Source organism: Somniosus microcephalus, unplaced genomic scaffold, assembly GCF_052327205.1.
Source record: "Somniosus microcephalus isolate GS21.2 unplaced genomic scaffold, FLI_Smic_1.0 scaffold1374, whole genome shotgun sequence".
NCBI lineage: Eukaryota > Metazoa > Chordata > Chondrichthyes > Squaliformes > Somniosidae > Somniosus > Somniosus microcephalus.
Genome location: NW_028226561.1, coordinates 20,183 through 32,458, shown reverse-complemented (window position 1 = coordinate 32,458; position 12,276 = coordinate 20,183). Strand labels below are relative to the sequence as shown.

The 12,276-nt window shown below is 45.6% G+C and overlaps 4 non-coding genes across 4 annotated transcripts; all 4 read right to left on the bottom strand.

Moving 5' to 3' along the window:
* Positions 1-2,113: 2,113 nt before the first annotated feature.
* Positions 2,114-2,277, bottom strand: LOC147080633 (U1 spliceosomal RNA). The gene has a single exon (XR_015077178.1). It is a non-coding gene; the product is annotated as a U1 spliceosomal RNA (small nuclear RNA).
* Positions 2,278-5,265: 2,988 nt separating this feature from the next.
* LOC147080632 (U1 spliceosomal RNA) lies at positions 5,266-5,429 on the bottom strand. Its single transcript, XR_015077183.1, has one exon. It is a non-coding gene; the product is annotated as a U1 spliceosomal RNA (small nuclear RNA).
* A 2,991-nt stretch (positions 5,430-8,420) lies between these two features.
* Positions 8,421-8,584, bottom strand: LOC147080631 (U1 spliceosomal RNA). The gene has a single exon (XR_015077177.1). It is a non-coding gene; the product is annotated as a U1 spliceosomal RNA (small nuclear RNA).
* A 2,988-nt stretch (positions 8,585-11,572) lies between these two features.
* LOC147080630 (U1 spliceosomal RNA) lies at positions 11,573-11,736 on the bottom strand. Its single transcript, XR_015077182.1, has one exon. It is a non-coding gene; the product is annotated as a U1 spliceosomal RNA (small nuclear RNA).
* Between the last annotated feature and the right edge of the window lie 540 nt (positions 11,737-12,276).

The following is a 12,276-nucleotide window of genomic DNA, read 5'->3' as shown; positions in this document are numbered from 1 at the left end:
TGGCAGGGAATATCACCAGGACCTTCTAAGAACCGTGGCATTTTCCTTTGCAAACAACATGAGAGGGCTGTCCTACGATGAGAGATTGTGTAGAATGGGCCTATACTCTCGGCAGTTTAGAAGAATGAGAGGTGATCTCATTGAAGGGGGTTGGCAGGGTAGATACTGAGAGGTTGTTTCCCCTGGCTGGAGTGTCTAGAACTAGGGGGCATAGTCTCAGGATAAGGGGTAGGCCATTTAAGACCGAGATGAGGAGGAATTTCTTCACTCAGAAGGTTGTGAACCTTTGGAGTTCTCTGCCCCAGAGGGCTGTGAATGCCGAGTCTTTGGGTATATTCAAGGCTGAGATTGATAGATTTTTGGACTCTAGGGTTATGGAGATCGAGCGGGAAAGTGGAGTTGAGGTCGATGACCGGCCATGATCTTATTGAATGGCGGAGCCGGCTCGAGGGGCCGCATGGCCTACTCCTGCTCTTATTTCTTATTTCTTAACCACATGCCGTCATCCACAAATAAAGAAGTAACAGAAAGGGTTACTTCTCCAAGAACTCTGCTGCCCGTATCCTAAGTCGCACCAAGTCCCATTTACCCATCACCCCCTGTGCTCGCTGACCTGCATTGGCTCATGGTCCAGCAACGCCTCGATTTTTAAATTCTCTTGTTTTCAAATCCCTCCACGGCATCGCCCCCCCTTTCCCTGTAACCTCCTCCAGCCCTGCAACCAATGCACTCTTTAAAGCCGCGTGGAAACGCAGAGCGCTGCAGGTCCCGCGCATCCGGTGAGCCGGCTTTTGAATAGAAAAAACGTGCACGTGCTGAATTTTGAATGGGCCGCACAGCCCGTTGACGGGGCGTGCGGGCCAAAGAAACAAATTAGAGGGACCGTTGCCTACAACCCTCCGAGGTCATATAATAGAACGATTGCAGCACAGAGGGAGGCCATTCGGCCCGTCGAGCCCGTGCCGACTCTCTGCAAGAGCACTTCAGCTAGTCCCACCCCCCTGCCTTTTCCCCGTAGCCCTGCAAATTCTTTTCTTTCAGGTACTTACCCAATTCTCTTCTGAAAGCCACAATTGAATTTGTCTCCAGCACCCTTTCAAGCAGTGATTTCCAGATGCTAACCGCTCGCTGCGTAAGAACATTTTCCCTCATGTCGCCTTTGATCTCTGTGATCATGCAATTTGGGCGTCTTGCGTATCCCCTACTTTATTCGCTCCGCCGGTGGCGGGCGTGCTTTCAGCTGCCTAGGCCCTAAACTCTGGAATTCCCTCCCGAAACCTCTCCGCCTCTCTCTCTCTCCTCCTTTCAGACGCTCCTTAAAACCTACCTTTTCGAGCAAGCTTTTGGTCATCTGTCCTAATGTCTCCTTGTGCGGCTGGGTGTCAAATTTAGTTTGCTAACACTCCTGTGGAGTGCCTTGGGACGTTTCACTATGTTAAAGACGCTATATAAATACAAGATGATGAGTAAATAAGGATAAACTGTTTCCAGTGTCGGAAGGGTCAGTAACCAGGAGACACAGATTGAAGAAAATTTGCAAAAGAAGCAGAGGCGACAGTAGGATGTTTCCCCGCCTTCCCCACCCCAGCTCGAGGTGACCTAAGGTAAAAAGGTAATTTGGATAATATTTGAAGGTAAAATAATTGCAGGGCTTTGGTGAAAGAAGAGAGGAGTAGGATTAATTGGATAGCCCTTTGAAAGAGCCGGCAGAGACACGATGGGCCGAATGGCCTGGTTGTGTGCTGTATGATTGTTTCTGTAGTGAATAAGGTTGAACATTTTGCCAAAGTGCAGAGTTGGCATGCAGCTTTGAAACATTTTTTGTATGCGGTGTATAATTGTTGATCTTTTGTGGAAAATGTGTAATTTCTTAGTAGTAAGGATGAATATAACTGTGAGTGTAAAGATGAAATGAAATGTGAGCGTTAGGATGGGTTATGATGCGATTTGAATAGGCCATTATGCAGAGTTGTATTGTGTCACAGCTCCCTGTGTTGGGAATAAAGCGCAGTTAGAATTGAAAACAAAGCAAACGATATATATAACGGTATATATATTTGACAGCTTAGTTGAAAAGAGAATGCTGTTGAAATTCTATTTTTTATTGTAAAGCCAGGGGAGAGCGCGAACGCAGTCCCCCACTACCACAAATTTTGCAGTCGAGTATCCCGCATTTGGGGACATCGCAGGCGTCAGCACACCCGAAGTGCAATGGGCTAGCCTCGTCCTGGGAGAACCACCTTCTTGATCATGGTGTCTCCCCTGCCAGGTAAGTATGCTTTCCAGCTGCACACACTGCCTCGCCACATCATTCACTACCTCTTACCGTCTCAACGACTCCTTTTTTAAAATCACAATGTCCCTTCATTCAGAAAGTGCTGCTGTTTTCTCATGTCGATTCTGCTAAAATATTGCAATATATAATGATATACCCTTTGACAAAACGCTGCAATAATACAGAGCCGGCCATGCATATTTGCATATTGCCCTTAAAAGGAAACGAACGCTCCCTCAGTAACTGTCCTTCAGGCCACGGAAAGTTTTCTGGAAATAAATCTCTCCTTATATTTATTGCATCTGAAGTAAATGTTTGTCATATCTTCATATGAACAATAATTCGGAATCTGATGTCTTTGAAAAAGCAATTTTCAAGTTTTGCCCATAAAGACCGATAAGAGACATAGTGAGGTTCTGGCCCATCAAGTCTTCATCACTTGTCACATTCACTCACTGTGGTTGAAATATTTCACCAACAAACCCACCTTCATTTCTTTAAGCGGGTTTCACATTTTTTGTCTTATAATAGTCCTGTGAAGGGCCTTGGGACGTTTTTACTACGTTAAAGACGCTATATAAAGACAAGTTGTTGTTGGTGTTGTTGTTGTTTTTGTTTGCAATCTTTCTCACTCTTTTCAGTATGATCATTGTCCTCATAGTGAGTAAATGATATAAGGAAAAGCCACATTAAGAGCTTAAACGCGGAGCTGGGAATTAAATGTTCCTTAATGTTGTTATATGTAAGGGAGACACTGGAAATATTGAGGTACTCGAGCCAACGGTGCAGCAATCCTAACTTCCTCCAGCATGGTCAGTGCTTCCAGTAAGACTTTCTCCTGTTCCGTTTCAGTCATGCCGTAAATCAAAATGATGTCCTGTGGCAGGGAATATCACCAGGACCTTCTAAGAACCGTGGCATTTTCCTTTGCAAACAACATGAGAGGGCTGTCCTACGATGAGAGATTGTGTAGAATGGGCCTATACTCTCGGCAGTTTAGAAGAATGAGAGGTGATCTCATTGAAGGGGGTTGGCAGGGTAGATACTGAGAGGTTGTTTCCCCTGGCTGGAGTGTCTAGAACTAGGGGGCATAGTCTCAGGATAAGGGGTAGGCCATTTAAGACCGAGATGAGGAGGAATTTCTTCACTCAGAAGGTTGTGAACCTTTGGAGTTCTCTGCCCCAGAGGGCTGTGAATGCCGAGTCTTTGGGTATATTCAAGGCTGAGATTGATAGATTTTTGGACTCTAGGGTTATGGAGATCGAGCGGGAAAGTGGAGTTGAGGTCGATGACCGGCCATGATCTTATTGAATGGCGGAGCCGGCTCGAGGGGCCGCATGGCCTACTCCTGCTCTTATTTCTTATTTCTTAACCACATGCCGTCATCCACAAATAAAGAAGTAACAGAAAGGGTTACTTCTCCAAGAACTCTGCTGCCCGTATCCTAAGTCGCACCAAGTCCCATTTACCCATCACCCCCTGTGCTCGCTGACCTGCATTGGCTCATGGTCCAGCAATGCCTCGATTTTTAAATTCTCTTGTTTTCAAATCCCTCCACGGCATCGCCCCCCCCTTTCCCTGTAACCTCCTCCAGCCCTGCAACCAATGCACTCTTTAAAGCCGCGTGGAAACGCAGAGCGCTGCAGGTCCCGCGCATCCGGTGAGCCGGCTTTTGAATAGAAAAAACGTGCACGTGCTGAATTTTGAATGGGCCGCACAGCCCGTTGACGGGGCGTGCGGGCCAAAGAAACAAATTAGAGGGACCGTTGCCTACAACCCTCCGAGGTCATATAATAGAACGATTGCAGCACAGAGGGAGGCCATTCGGCCCGTCGAGCCCGTGCCGACTCTCTGCAAGAGCACTTCAGCTAGTCCCACCCCCCTGCCTTTTCCCCGTAGCCCTGCAAATTCTTTTCTTTCAGGTACTTACCCAATTCTCTTCTGAAAGCCACAATTGAATTTGTCTCCAGCACCCTTTCAAGCAGTGATTTCCAGATGCTAACCGCTCGCTGCGTAAGAACATTTTCCCTCATGTCGCCTTTGATCTCTGTGATCATGCAATTTGGGCGTCTTGCGTATCCCCTACTTTATTCGCTCCGCCGGTGGCGGGCGTGCTTTCAGCTGCCTAGGCCCTAAACTCTGGAATTCCCTCCCGAAACCTCTCCGCCTCTCTCTCTCTCCTCCTTTCAGACGCTCCTTAAAACCTACCTTTTCGAGCAAGCTTTTGGTCATCTGTCCTAATGTCTCCTTGTGCGGCTGGGTGTCAAATTTAGTTTGCTAACACTCCTGTGGAGTGCCTTGGGACGTTTCACTATGTTAAAGACGCTATATAAATACAAGGTGATGAGTAAATAAGGATAAACTGTTTCCAGTGTCGGAAGGGTCAGTAACCAGGAGACACAGATTGAAGAAAATTTGCAAAAGAAGCAGAGGCGACAGTAGGATGTTTCCCCGCCTTCCCCACCCCAGCTCGAGGTGACCTAAGGTAAAAAGGTAATTTGGATAATATTTGAAGGTAAAATAATTGCAGGGCTTTGGTGAAAGAAGAGAGGAGTAGGATTAATTGGATAGCCCTTTGAAAGAGCCGGCAGAGACACGATGGGCCGAATGGCCTGGTTGTGTGCTGTATGATTGTTTCTGTAGTGAATAAGGTTGAACATTTTGCCAAAGTGCAGAGTTGGCATGCAGCTTTGAAACATTTTTTGTATGCGGTGTATAATTGTTGATCTTTTGTGGAAAATGTGTAATTTCTTAGTAGTAAGGATGAATATAACTGTGAGTGTAAAGATGAAATGAAATGTGAGCGTTAGGATGGGTTATGATGCGATTTGAATAGGCCATTATGCAGAGTTGTATTGTGTCACAGCTCCCTGTGTTGGGAATAAAGCGGTTAGAATTGAAAACAAAGCAAACGATATATATAACGGTATATACTTGACAGCTTAGCTGAAAAGAGAATGCTGTTGAAATTCTATTTTTTATTGTAAAGCCAGGGGAGAGCGCGAACGCAGTCCCCCACTACCACAAATTTTGCAGTCGAGTATCCCGCATTTGGGGACATCGCAGGCGTCAGCACACCCGAAGTGCAATGGGCTAGCCTCGTCCTGGGAGAACCACCTTCTTGATCATGGTCTCTCCCCTGCCAGGTAAGTATGCTTTCCAGCTGCACACACTGCCTCGCCACATCATTCACTGCCTCTTACCGTCTCAACGACTCCTTTTTTAAAATCACAATGTCCCTTCATTCAGAAAGTGCTGCTGTTTTCTCATGTCGATTCTGCTAAAATATTGCAATATATAATGATATACCCTTTGACAAAACGCTGCAATAATACGGAGCCGGCCATGCATATTTGCAAATTGCCCTTAAAAGGAAACGAACGCTCCCTCAGTAACTGTCCTTCAGGCCACGGAAAGTTTTCTGGAAATAAATCTCTCCTTATATTTATTGCATCTGAAGTAAATGTTTGTCATATCTTCATATGAACAATAATTCGGAATCTGATGTCTTTGAAAAAGCAATTTTCAAGTTTTGCCCATAAAGACCGATAAGAGACATAGTGAGGTTCTGGCCCATCAAGTCTTCATCACTTGTCACATTCACTCACTGTGGTTGAAATATTTCACCAACAAACCCACCTTCATTTCTTTAAGCGGGTTTCACATTTTTTGTCTTATAATAGTCCTGTGAAGGGCCTTGGGACGTTTTTACTACGTTAAAGACGCTATATAAAGACAAGTTGTTGTTGGTGTTGTTGTTGTTTTTGTTTGCAATCTTTCTCACTCTTTTCAGTATGATCATTGTCCTCATAGTGAGTAAATGATATAAGGAAAAGCCACATTAAGAGCTTAAACGCGGAGCTGGGAATTAAATGTTCCTTAATGTTGTTATATGTAAGGGAGACACTGGAAATATTGAGGTACTCGAGCCAACGGTGCAGCAATCCTAACTTCCTCCAGCATGGTCAGTGCTTCCAGTAAGACTTTCTCCTGTTCCGTTTCAGTCATGCCGTAAATCAAAATGATGTCCTGTGGCAGGGAATATCACCAGGACCTTCTAAGAACCGTGGCATTTTCCTTTGCAAACAACATGAGAGGGCTGTCCTACGATGAGAGATTGTGTAGAATGGGCCTATACTCTCGGCAGTTTAGAAGAATGAGAGGTGATCTCATTGAAGGGGGTTGGCAGGGTAGATACTGAGAGGTTGTTTCCCCTGGCTGGAGTGTCTAGAACTAGGGGGCATAGTCTCAGGATAAGGGGTAGGCCATTTAAGACCGAGATGAGGAGGAATTTCTTCACTCAGAAGGTTGTGAACCTTTGGAGTTCTCTGCCCCAGAGGGCTGTGAATGCCGAGTCTTTGGGTATATTCAAGGCTGAGATTGATAGATTTTTGGACTCTAGGGTTATGGAGATCGAGCGGGAAAGTGGAGTTGAGGTCGATGACCGGCCATGATCTTATTGAATGGCGGAGCCGGCTCGAGGGGCCGCATGGCCTACTCCTGCTCTTATTTCTTATTTCTTAACCACATGCCGTCATCCACAAATAAAGAAGTAACAGAAAGGGTTACTTCTCCAAGAACTCTGCTGCCCGTATCCTAAGTCGCACCAAGTCCCATTTACCCATCACCCCCTGTGCTCGCTGACCTGCATTGGCTCATGGTCCAGCAACGCCTCGATTTTTAAATTCTCTTGTTTTCAAATCCCTCCACGGCATCGCCCCCCCTTTCCCTGTAACCTCCTCCAGCCCTGCAACCAATGCACTCTTTAAAGCCGCGTGGAAACGCAGAGCGCTGCAGGTCCCGCGCATCCGGTGAGCCGGCTTTTGAATAGAAAAAACGTGCACGTGCTGAATTTTGAATGGGCCGCACAGCCCGTTGACGGGGCGTGCGGGCCAAAGAAACAAATTAGAGGGACCGTTGCCTACAACCCTCCGAGGTCATATAATAGAACGATTGCAGCACAGAGGGAGGCCATTCGGCCCGTCGAGCCCGTGCCGACTCTCTGCAAGAGCACTTCAGCTAGTCCCACCCCCCTGCCTTTTCCCCGTAGCCCTGCAAATTCTTTTCTTTCAGGTACTTACCCAATTCTCTTCTGAAAGCCACAATTGAATTTGTCTCCAGCACCCTTTCAAGCAGTGATTTCCAGATGCTAACCGCTCGCTGCGTAAGAACATTTTCCCTCATGTCGCCTTTGATCTCTGTGATCATGCAATTTGGGCGTCTTGCGTATCCCCTACTTTATTCGCTCCACCGGTGGCGGGCGTGCTTTCAGCTGCCTAGGCCCTAAACTCTGGAATTCCCTCCCGAAACCTCTCCGCCTCTCTCTCTCTCCTCCTTTCAGACGCTCCTTAAAACCTACCTTTTCGAGCAAGCTTTTGGTCATCTGTCCTAATGTCTCCTTGTGCGGCTGGGTGTCAAATTTAGTTTGCTAACACTCCTGTGGAGTGCCTTGGGACGTTTCACTATGTTAAAGACGCTATATAAATACAAGATGATGAGTAAATAAGGATAAACTGTTTCCAGTGTCGGAAGGGTCAGTAACCAGGAGACACAGATTGAAGAAAATTTGCAAAAGAAGCAGAGGCGACAGTAGGATGTTTCCCCGCCTTCCCCACCCCAGCTCGAGGTGACCTAAGGTAAAAAGGTAATTTGGATAATATTTGAAGGTAAAATAATTGCAGGGCTTTGGTGAAAGAAGAGAGGAGTAGGATTAATTGGATAGCCCTTTGAAAGAGCCGGCAGAGACACGATGGGCCGAATGGCCTGGTTGTGTGCTGTATGATTGTTTCTGTAGTGAATAAGGTTGAACATTTTGCCAAAGTGCAGAGTTGGCATGCAGCTTTGAAACATTTTTTGTATGCGGTGTATAATTGTTGATCTTTTGTGGAAAATGTGTAATTTCTTAGTAGTAAGGATGAATATAACTGTGAGTGTAAAGATGAAATGAAATGTGAGCGTTAGGATGGGTTATGATGCGATTTGAATAGGCCATTATGCAGAGTTGTATTGTGTCACAGCTCCCTGTGTTGGGAATAAAGCGCAGTTAGAATTGAAAACAAAGCAAACGATATATATAACGGTATATATATTTGACAGCTTAGTTGAAAAGAGAATGCTGTTGAAATTCTATTTTTTATTGTAAAGCCAGGGGAGAGCGCGAACGCAGTCCCCCACTACCACAAATTTTGCAGTCGAGTATCCCGCATTTGGGGACATCGCAGGCGTCAGCACACCCGAAGTGCAATGGGCTAGCCTCGTCCTGGGAGAACCACCTTCTTGATCATGGTGTCTCCCCTGCCAGGTAAGTATGCTTTCCAGCTGCACACACTGCCTCGCCACATCATTCACTACCTCTTACCGTCTCAACGACTCCTTTTTTAAAATCACAATGTCCCTTCATTCAGAAAGTGCTGCTGTTTTCTCATGTCGATTCTGCTAAAATATTGCAATATATAATGATATACCCTTTGACAAAACGCTGCAATAATACAGAGCCGGCCATGCATATTTGCATATTGCCCTTAAAAGGAAACGAACGCTCCCTCAGTAACTGTCCTTCAGGCCACGGAAAGTTTTCTGGAAATAAATCTCTCCTTATATTTATTGCATCTGAAGTAAATGTTTGTCATATCTTCATATGAACAATAATTCGGAATCTGATGTCTTTGAAAAAGCAATTTTCAAGTTTTGCCCATAAAGACCGATAAGAGACATAGTGAGGTTCTGGCCCATCAAGTCTTCATCACTTGTCACATTCACTCACTGTGGTTGAAATATTTCACCAACAAACTCACCTTCATTTCTTTAAGCGGGTTTCACATTTTTTGTCTTATAATAGTCCTGTGAAGGGCCTTGGGACGTTTTTACTACGTTAAAGACGCTATATAAAGACAAGTTGTTGTTGGTGTTGTTGTTGTTTTTGTTTGCAATCTTTCTCACTCTTTTCAGTATGATCATTGTCCTCATAGTGAGTAAATGATATAAGGAAAAGCCACATTAAGAGCTTAAACGCGGAGCTGGGAATTAAATGTTCCTTAATGTTGTTATATGTAAGGGAGACACTGGAAATATTGAGGTACTCGAGCCAACGGTGCAGCAATCCTAACTTCCTCCAGCATGGTCAGTGCTTCCAGTAAGACTTTCTCCTGTTCCGTTTCAGTCATGCCGTAAATCAAAATGATGTCCTGTGGCAGGGAATATCACCAGGACCTTCTAAGAACCGTGGCATTTTCCTTTGCAAACAACATGAGAGGGCTGTCCTACGATGAGAGATTGTGTAGAATGGGCCTATACTCTCGGCAGTTTAGAAGAATGAGAGGTGATCTCATTGAAGGGGGTTGGCAGGGTAGATACTGAGAGGTTGTTTCCCCTGGCTGGAGTGTCTAGAACTAGGGGGCATAGTCTCAGGATAAGGGGTAGGCCATTTAAGACCGAGATGAGGAGGAATTTCTTCACTCAGAAGGTTGTGAACCTTTGGAGTTCTCTGCCCCAGAGGGCTGTGAATGCCGAGTCTTTGGGTATATTCAAGGCTGAGATTGATAGATTTTTGGACTCTAGGGTTATGGAGATCGAGCGGGAAAGTGGAGTTGAGGTCGATGACCGGCCATGATCTTATTGAATGGCGGAGCCGGCTCGAGGGGCCGCATGGCCTACTCCTGCTCTTATTTCTTATTTCTTAACCACATGCCGTCATCCACAAATAAAGAAGTAACAGAAAGGGTTACTTCTCCAAGAACTCTGCTGCCCGTATCCTAAGTCGCACCAAGTCCCATTTACCCATCACCCCCTGTGCTCGCTGACCTGCATTGGCTCATGGTCCAGCAATGCCTCGATTTTTAAATTCTCTTGTTTTCAAATCCCTCCACGGCATCGCCCCCCCCTTTCCCTGTAACCTCCTCCAGCCCTGCAACCAATGCACTCTTTAAAGCCGCGTGGAAACGCAGAGCGCTGCAGGTCCCGCGCATCCGGTGAGCCGGCTTTTGAATAGAAAAAACGTGCACGTGCTGAATTTTGAATGGGCCGCACAGCCCGTTGACGGGGCGTGCGGGCCAAAGAAACAAATTAGAGGGACCGTTGCCTACAACCCTCCGAGGTCATATAATAGAACGATTGCAGCACAGAGGGAGGCCATTCGGCCCGTCGAGCCCGTGCCGACTCTCTGCAAGAGCACTTCAGCTAGTCCCACCCCCCTGCCTTTTCCCCGTAGCCCTGCAAATTCTTTTCTTTCAGGTACTTACCCAATTCTCTTCTGAAAGCCACAATTGAATTTGTCTCCAGCACCCTTTCAAGCAGTGATTTCCAGATGCTAACCGCTCGCTGCGTAAGAACATTTTCCCTCATGTCGCCTTTGATCTCTGTGATCATGCAATTTGGGCGTCTTGCGTATCCCCTACTTTATTCGCTCCGCCGGTGGCGGGCGTGCTTTCAGCTGCCTAGGCCCTAAACTCTGGAATTCCCTCCCGAAACCTCTCCGCCTCTCTCTCTCTCCTCCTTTCAGATGCTCCTTAAAACCTACCTTTTCGAGCAAGCTTTTGGTCATCTGTCCTAATGTCTCCTTGTGCGGCTGGGTGTCAAATTTAGTTTGCTAACACTCCTGTGGAGTGCCTTGGGACGTTTCACTATGTTAAAGACGCTATATAAATACAAGGTGATGAGTAAATAAGGATAAACTGTTTCCAGTGTCGGAAGGGTCAGTAACCAGGAGACACAGATTGAAGAAAATTTGCAAAAGAAGCAGAGGCGACAGTAGGATGTTTCCCCGCCTTCCCCACCCCAGCTCGAGGTGACCTAAGGTAAAAAGGTAATTTGGATAATATTTGAAGGTAAAATAATTGCAGGGCTTTGGTGAAAGAAGAGAGGAGTAGGATTAATTGGATAGCCCTTTGAAAGAGCCGGCAGAGACACGATGGGCCGAATGGCCTGGTTGTGTGCTGTATGATTGTTTCTGTAGTGAATAAGGTTGAACATTTTGCCAAAGTGCAGAGTTGGCATGCAGCTTTGAAACATTTTTTGTATGCGGTGTATAATTGTTGATCTTTTGTGGAAAATGTGTAATTTCTTAGTAGTAAGGATGAATATAACTGTGAGTGTAAAGATGAAATGAAATGTGAGCGTTAGGATGGGTTATGATGCGATTTGAATAGGCCATTATGCAGAGTTGTATTGTGTCACAGCTCCCTGTGTTGGGAATAAAGCGGTTAGAATTGAAAACAAAGCAAACGATATATATAACGGTATATACTTGACAGCTTAGCTGAAAAGAGAATGCTGTTGAAATTCTATTTTTTATTGTAAAGCCAGGGGAGAGCGCGAACGCAGTCCCCCACTACCACAAATTTTGCAGTCGAGTATCCCGCATTTGGGGACATCGCAGGCGTCAGCACACCCGAAGTGCAATGGGCTAGCCTCGTCCTGGGAGAACCACCTTCTTGATCATGGTCTCTCCCCTGCCAGGTAAGTATGCTTTCCAGCTGCACACACTGCCTCGCCACATCATTCACTGCCTCTTACCGTCTCAACGACTCCTTTTTTAAAATCACAATGTCCCTTCATTCAGAAAGTGCTGCTGTTTTCTCATGTCGATTCTGCTAAAATATTGCAATATATAATGATATACCCTTTGACAAAACGCTGCAATAATACGGAGCCGGCCATGCATATTTGCAAATTGCCCTTAAAAGGAAACGAACGCTCCCTCAGTAACTGTCCTTCAGGCCACGGAAAGTTTTCTGGAAATAAATCTCTCCTTATATTTATTGCATCTGAAGTAAATGTTTGTCATATCTTCATATGAACAATAATTCGGAATCTGATGTCTTTGAAAAAGCAATTTTCAAGTTTTGCCCATAAAGACCGATAAGAGACATAGTGAGGTTCTGGCCCATCAAGTCTTCATCACTTGTCACATTCACTCACTGTGGTTGAAATATTTCACCAACAAACCCACCTTCATTTCTTTAAGCGGGTTTCACATTTTTTGTCTTATAATAGTCCTGTGAAGG